The 8,592-nt window shown below is 39.7% G+C and overlaps 1 long non-coding RNA gene across 1 annotated transcript; it reads left to right on the plus strand.

Moving 5' to 3' along the window:
* Nucleotides 1–884: 884 nt before the first annotated feature.
* Nucleotides 885–5,599, plus strand: LOC148106486 (uncharacterized). The gene is made up of 4 exons (XR_015719424.1): nt 885–1,004; nt 4,362–4,410; nt 4,579–4,642; nt 5,041–5,599. It is a non-coding gene; the product is annotated as an uncharacterized LOC148106486 (long non-coding RNA).
* Nucleotides 5,600–8,592: the final 2,993 nt, after the last annotated feature.

An 8,592-nucleotide genomic window follows, 5' to 3' on the forward strand; every position in this document is an offset into this window, starting at 1 on the left:
AGGCATGCAAAAAAGGACATTTATCTTTTCTTCTTCAGCCAGCTTTTTTTCTCATCGTTTTTACAAAGTATACATTAAGCTTCTTCTGCAATATTCTTACACACTAATTACACATGGAAACCTACACTGGAAAATGGAATATTGTGTTTCATTAAAAATATTAAATAGGCTGAACTCAATTTTTAACAATTTGTTATTAGAACTCGATTTAAATAGGTTACCAGTACTTTTTATGCAAAAATGCTGATAAACTCAATTTATTTGAGTTGTCTTAACTTAGAAAAACTAACTAAGCTAATAAAAGTAATAAATGGTAATAAGAGAGATGTAGAGCGGGCGGAGGACTTGGCGAGAGCAGGAAAAAAGCAAAAAGGAAGCGCGAGTGGGCGTTTCCCCGCCCCCCAAGCGAGGGCCGTGGCATTGAGTTCGGGAGGGGTTCGAACTGGCGGTGCTCTGGACCAGAGCCTTCTGCCACATGTCATACGCCAAACGGCCGGCTGAGAAAAGGCATGCAAAAAAGGACATTTATCTTTTCTTCTTCAGCCAGCTTTTTTTCTCATCGTTTTTACAAAGTACACATTAAGCTTCTTCTGCAATATTCTTACACACTAATTACACATGGAAACCTACACTGGAAAATGGAATATTGTGTTTCATTAAAAATATTAAATAGGCTGAACTCAATTTTTAACAATTTGTTATTAGAACTCGATTTAAATAGGTTACCAGTACTTTTTATGCAAAAATGCTGATAAACTCAATTTATTTGAGTTGTCTTAACTTAGAAAAACTAACTAAGCTGGAAGTTTTGCTTCTCAGGGCGGAAGGATGAAAGATGTGTTTTGAAAATGCCACGTCACTACCGTCCTCCTCCCTCTCGGATCAGTCCGCATGTTCACGGTGCCAGCATTTGTTATGGAATATGTTGAGCAAACCTGGAAAAGCGTCAGCTCAAGATATTATTTTTTTCATTGCTGTGAATCTTTACCTGATACACTGACTTGGTGAGTAAATGTTTACTCTTATTCAAACTGATTTTGTGGCTTCTCTTAGTTTAGCACCAGGATTATAATCTTGCTAGCTAGTTAGTGTTAGCCTTGCTAGTGTTAGCCTAGCGTTGCTGCTGCCGCTGGGGCTCATGTTACTTAAAAATTAACACCACAGCCTTAAAAACCTTACATAAAACTATGTCTGTGAAATTTTCTGTTGATTGTCTGAAATAAAAAAGTGAGATAAGAGCCCAGACAAAATTCTTTGGGAGGTGTAGCCGTTAGGGGTAGGGTGGGGTGTGGGGGGGGGTATTTTCAATCCATAGCCATAACTAACTAACTAATTATATATATATATATATAATGTTTAACCTGTGTAGCAAAAGAGTGCAGTGGGGTTGAAAACAATAAGCCAGGAGTTAGCTGTGCTCCTGGACTCTATCAAGCCTTGACCTCCCGGTGTTCCAGATCTACTGGCGTTTAGATCAACTGGCGTTGGTCGAACAGATGTGTGGCAGACTTGCGTTTCAGGAGCTGCTACCGACAAACCAGCAAAAAAAACGCCAAATGTGTCATCTGTGACACTTGTAAGGTTATCTCAAACACACTCCATCAGTCTTGATGCTGTTGAACAACAAAATGTTTAAAAATGTCCCGAGTTTACCTGGTGATATCCTCATGCGCGACTCGATCGCGAAAACAGCAAACAATTAACATCACGCCGATGTTGATCGGGAGAATCTTGCCGTCGTTATCGTTCCCCTCGCACGTTTTATGGTTTCAGCGTTTTTGCTGCACAACTAAAGCGAGCAGTTTACTTTGTGCACTAACATGAACTCGAGTCAACCAGCGCCACCTCTGGCCAAGTGCCACAACCTACAGCCAGATCAACCTGTGACACACATCTGCTCCACGTTTGAATTCGTTTCATGCACAACATATTTGTACCTTTCAATTGTCTCTGTCTGTGCGTCATGCAAATAAACCTTTGAAAATAATGCAACGATATCATATATTCCTTATTGGCCTACATTTGTACAAAATTCCAAATTATATACACAAAGTCATAGAAATCACCATCCCTGTTCATCATGATTTTAATGTTCTCTTTTTCCATAACAATGAAATACGCTTTGGACAAATATGACACAGCAATATTTCATCAGTGTTGTCACATCACATCCTGTAAGCAGAGTCTGCCTGTGAATTTTCTCTGGAAATGAATATTTCCAGCCAATATAGGCAATCCATCAACATGGCTGGAGAGTTGGTAGTTATATACAGTCTGTATAGGTGTGGTTAATCTAATGAACATTTGTAAGGAGATGGCAGTTACTGTGAATTCACAGCAGTTACACAGTGATTAGTAATGAACAAAGCCAGTGAGAGTGAGTGGATTTAAGAAAGTCAGTGACTCAGGTGTGTCGATTGGTTTGTCATCTGTTTTTGAGTCTGGAGGAGACGTAGAAATCTTTTGTTTTAAATCTTAGTTAGGAAGATTCCTGTTTTAAAACAAGCACTTTTTGTGAGAAATGCAAGAAGTACATCTGCAGAAAGCACACAGTTACATTCTGTCCATCATGTGGACAAAAATGTTGAGCATTGAAAAACTGAGAACGTTGAGCAAGTTCAAAAGATATGTGTTTGTAAGAACAAAAAATCTTTTCCAAATTGTTCCTAAAATAGTTATGGAAAGTCTAACTGTTGTATGTCTGTGTTCTACATGTTTATCTGATGGAAAATAAAGTTGCTATTGTTATATTGCAGTTTCTTGACAATTCTGAGTGGATTTACACAGTACGGGTCAAAATGACCCACAACAAAATCAATGTCACTTTTTTGTTTGTCAACATAATACAAAGGTTAATTTCCAAAACTTCCATGTGATCTTCAATTTGTAGCAGATCCACTATCACATAGCAGCTGGAGCAGTCTCCAATGCAGGTCAGTCCACTGCTGCCAACTGTGGCCAAATACCACAGCCTACTACTAGATTAACTTGTGACACATCTGCACCTGCTGCTATGATCACATTGAGTAGAGGCTGAGTGGCTGCACTAACCCCTTGTACATTCAGATCTTTTACAACGTTGATCAATTTTTTTTGTTTATTTAGTATGCACAACAGTAGTAGTCGCTTTCTGCACAGGGGAAGTCCACACACACTGTGTGGTACCACTTTCCACAGGATGTGCAATCTGCAAGATTGAATGAGATTGTCAGGGTCATTGTCTGACTGTTTATTACTAATCACCTGCTGTACATTCACAGTAACTGCCATCTCCTTACAAATGTTTATTAGATTGACCACACTTATACTGTATATAACAACCAACTCTAAAATCTTTGTTCGCAGAGAAAAGACACAGACAGACTACGCTAACGACATGTGATGTTACAACACTAGTGAAATATTAGTGTCATTTCATTCATTTCAAAGGTTTATTTGCATGACGCACAGACAGACACAATTGAAAGTACAAATGTGTTGTGCATGAAACGAATTCAAACGTGCTGCAGATGCGTGTCACAGGTTGATCTGGCTGTAGGTTGTGGCACTTGGCCAGAGGTGGCGCTGGTTGACTCGACTCCATGTTAGTGCACAAAGTAAACTGCTCGCTGTAGTTGTGCAGCAAAAACGCTGAATTCAGAGAAATAAAATGTGCGAGGGGAACGATAACGACGGCAAGAGTCTCCCGATCGTTTACTCTTGCTGTCCTGTGAACAACATCGGCGTGGTGTTAATTGTTTGCTGTTTTCGCGATCGCGTCGCGCATGAGGATATCACCAGGTAAACTCGGGACATTTTTAAACATTTTGCTGTTCAACAGCATCAAGACTGACGGAGTGTGTTTGAGATAACCTCACAAGTGTCACAGATGACACATTTGGCGTTTTTTTTGCTGGTTTGTCGGTAGCAGCTCCTGAAACGCAAGTCTGCCACACATCTGTTCGACCAACGCCAGTTGATCTAAACGCCAGTAGATCTGGAACACCGGTTGTCGGAGCCTGTGTAAGCGCAGCAATGGCGGAGGAGCGCGGCTAAAAAACGTATTACTTTTTCTGGGTCACAAAATAAACTCTTAAGATATTTTCAGGCGAGAATGTAGCTGTGTAAAGTTCAAATATCTGCTCGATTTATCAAGACATCACATATTTGCAAAAATGCTCCATCGTTTTCGGAGACGTCCATTTGTTGTTCATGCTTTGTGGCAGCTTTTGAACATCTGTGGCATCTATTAATGTCAAATCTAGCCTTTATTTAACAACATAACTCTATGTTACAATAATTGCACAGCCATTAAGGATCAAATCAGTTTCTGAAAACTGTTCTGCTTTTTCTCCCTCTGCTTGCTTCTTACTGTCTTTGAGGCTCGGGATCAGCACTCCTGTTGTTGGACAGAAAGACATCAACTCAGTGGTAAGTATTTTGGTTTTCCAATATATTAGCAACTGTCAGTGACATTTATATTAATGAGGCTGAACTTTAATCATACTTTAGATCAGCCTGTTTTACTTATTGTTTTATTTGTGCTTTGGTTTGGGGAAGTTGTTTCTTTACTGATCTTTTCCTGTCTTCTGTTATTAGACTTGAGATATGACTGCACTATGCTGTTGCCGGTGACTCCGGTTAATTCTACAAGACATGCTGTGTAAGTAAACAAACAACAACAGTTTGGTCTGCATTTCTTGAAAGATCACATCCCCCAAACTTAGTTTAGAGGGTCTACACTGTATATAGTGAAGTCTGCAAGTTTTCTAACAGCAAAATTTGTTTTGTGCCCAAATCATTTTGCACATCATTAGAATGAAAGTTATTGGCCATGTTTGCATAGCCCTTTTTAAAATGATGCTTTCATGGCATTATTGTGTGTTGGGTGGGGGTCAGGGCTATCCAGACTGACAATTGGGACATTGAATGTCACCTCTCTGGTGGGGAGGGAGCCTGAGATTGTGTAAATTGGAGTCTGTTTTATACTAAATGCAGAAAAAAATGTTTTAAGAAAGCAATTAAGTTCATGTTCCAAAAAATATGATTGTTTGCTTGCAGGACAGCAGGAGAGATGAGTCCTCCGTCACAGATGGTGTGGTCAGTGAAGATGGTCGCCTGCAGGTTCAAGCTCATTGCATCTCCAACCCACATCCACTGCCACTGTACTTAAGGGAAGTTAAAGACCTTCTTCTGCACTTACATTTGGATCACCTCGATCCATGACAGTCATTCAGGCAGTAATGCCTGGACTGGAAACAAGCCATCCTTAAAACATTACAACATTCCAGCTCCTGTGTTGGAATGAAAAACAAATGTGTTGTTTAAATCAGAGACTGCACTTGTGACAGAACAATAAATATTTTATTTTGATTATATAAGTAATGTAAGTACAAAACAAACTTGTGGTAGGCCTAAACTTATTTTCAGAATAATTACATCTGAGACTTTGTTTCATTGCAAGATTATAACAGTGATGGCAATATAATTGTTTGTTGTTCAGCAGAACAGTGTCCAGTATGTTGGCTGTTATACTTTGTTGTGTTTGAAAATAAAAGTTGGGCTGATTTTAACATCATTACAAAAAGTGTTGTTAATTATTTTTAATCATATTCAGGTTACCACAAATAGTTTTTTCATTTAGTTGAACTTGAAATGTTTGTCAGTAGGTAAACAATTAAAATTGTACAGTCAGAAATATCAAGTTATTCTTAATACTGCAGACTTGCAATGTGTAAGTTGTCCTAACAGTCATCTTAAGTAAGCTTTACTTAGTTTTTTTGAGGCAAGGAGTTTCCTGAATTTTTTTGAGTTCTGGGAACTAATTCAATTTTACAGTGTACAATGAAAGGAGGGAAACATTACAGCCTTGCAGCAGATGACATCAGCTCTATTTCTTGTTACACAGATGTCAGCAGCACCATAAAACACATTTCTTCCAAGGTTGAGGAGAAACGGGAGGTGAAAATTGGAGTGAGGTGTGAGAGCTGGATTTAAAAAGCTAAAGCTGAATTTGATCAAATTTGTAATGTTCTGCACAAATACAAAGCTCGACTCACCGCACATTATGAAGAGCTCAGCAAGGTTAACTCAGTTTTCTCTCCTCTAAAAACTGTCAATGAAAGAGTAAATAACAGCTGTATAAAAACCAATTATGATGTTACTGGAGCCGTTCTGTAAGATTTTATTGCAGTTATCCAAAATGTACACAACAATGCTGCATTTATTACAGCGATAGCAGTGAGAGACAACCTCTCGACTTAATGTGTCGCATTCAGAAGCCTCTGAATGACAGCACTGGGTGCATTTTATTACCAACACGGGTTTTAGTACGGGGAACTGGATGCTGACAGACGTCGTCCTCGAGATGACCAAAGCTGCCAAAGTGCAATTTTAATTTTGACAGTAGAACCCTGAAGCATTTCATGTGGATACTCAGTTTGACACACAATACAAACGCCAGCAGCAGCTAAACGGCCTGAAATGGACTGTTTTTTAAAAAAGAAAAAGAGCCAAATTTTCTTGCACACCGTCTACTTCTTAGGTGCAACTGGAAACAGTGGAGTGGGCACCAGTATTAGGACCCAGAATCCCATGAATTGAAGTTGAATAGCATGGTTTTATTTTTAGGGAAACTAAACAGCTGTTTGCTGACGTTTTTATACGACATTTTATTCAAATCTGTTTTGTTGGTGACTCACACTAGATCAGGGGCGTCCAACTGCAGGCCTTGAGGGCCGGTGTCCTGCAGGTTTTAGATCTCACCCTGGGTCAACACACCTGAATCACATGAGTAGTTCGTTACAAGGCCTCTGGAGAACATCAGGACATGTTGAGGAGGTCATTTAGCCATTTGAATCATCATCAGTTGTGTTGGATCAAGGACACATCTAAAACCTGCAGCTCGAGGCCTGGAGTTGCCCAGCCCTGCTCTAGAGTAAAAGTAGATGGCAACATCCTTGCAGCAAGGAAAACTTGGTGGTTGTATTGAATCTTTTCACATTTGGTGACCAAATACTTGTGGAGACCAACTACTACCCAGAAGTTGAGAAATCAATGTATGTGATTGCAGGATGACAATCTGTCTTCAAACAATCTGGACTGACTACAATCACTCTCAGACATATAAACAGACAGATTATTAAAATGGTGCAATCAGTCTGAGTCGGTGAGTGCAACTTGTTTGTGATGTGTCTCTTTGCAATAGGGGACTCGCCTCCTCTGGTTGCAGGCTGGTGGTATTCCAATATAAGAGTAAGGTTGCTGAGCAGTTATACCTCCATCCTGCTGCAACTGCGTCACTGCTTGTGTTGTAATTTCTGTGTCAACTGTTACGTTTTTAATGTAAGTAGTTTGCCAGTTACAGACAAACAACTTGGCAGCAACTGGCAACTAGACTGCATAGTCAAACTGATAGGAGACAGACTCCATCTTATTGCTGTTTTACTGTCATGTTGATGCACCAAAGCTGTTCTGAAGACCGCAGCTAACTGCAAGTGGTCGCAGAGCTGGACCCGTCCTCAAACCGATCATCAACAAGACTGCAATTTTACTGCACACGGTCACAGTAGCACTGGTCACGCGCTGGCCTCCCGCCACTGTCTTCATTAGTGTGACAGCAGAATAAGGATTAATAAAAATAGTGTCGTTTTATTCAGTTTCTGAAATGAGGCATCCCAAACATTTGACAACCACTTGTTTAGAGCAACTTCTGCCTGTTTGTTTGTGCAAGGAGTTTAAGTTTGTACAAATACACATCAGATCACAGACACATGTAACCTGTTTACTCCTCATGCAAACATCTGGGAACATCAGATGTTTGCATGAAAATTAAATTCAAATTTATTTTAACTATATGTACAAGTGATGAGTCAGTGTATACGGAGGAATGATGAGCAGATAAAACTGTAGAAAAGGAGAAACTGAACTCATCATATATCCATCAGAAACTTTTTTGTTTAAAATATAATTAAAAACGGAGTAGGTGAATGTGGTCTCAGCTGCAGTTCCCATTATTCTTTACAGCACTCAGCAGGATTCAAACAGGAGTGTGTTACAGTCTAGGCTGCCCTCTTACTCCCTCTGCTGTTTAATAACTGTTTTTATCCCTAATTTTTTGGCAGTGTTACCAAAAAGCAAACATAATGTTGACATCATGAGTGTATCAGTACCCACGATCTCTCTGACCGTGTACAATGACTTCATTACCATCGACGCACACACGCGTCCACTCAGTGTGGATCCGTCTGTGAAGAATAATCCCTATTTTACCCTTTAATTCACATTCTACGCAGCCTTTCTTTGTTGGTATGACTCCATATTTGTGAGCTGTTCTTACTGACTTACATCAGTGTTTCAGTCTTTAACTCAGTCTAGCATTAAGCATGAGCTGAAGATGGTGAGCAGCAGACTTCGGGATTCATACTCTCCAGTGAAAAAGGCTCCATTCATGCCAATAACCTCCCTGAGACAGCAGGTGAAAATAAAGCTGGCACATTAACAGCATAGCTTGGGTCTGTCAACTGTGCATTTACAAATAAAATAAAGTACCAGTGAGTACTGTACCTGTACAATACTGTGTGCTGTACTCAATATTGCTACTGCACACAAAAC

Source organism: Neolamprologus brichardi, chromosome 1 (assembly GCF_056152115.1).
Source record: "Neolamprologus brichardi isolate AB-2024 chromosome 1, ASM5615211v1, whole genome shotgun sequence".
NCBI lineage: Eukaryota > Metazoa > Chordata > Actinopteri > Cichliformes > Cichlidae > Neolamprologus > Neolamprologus brichardi.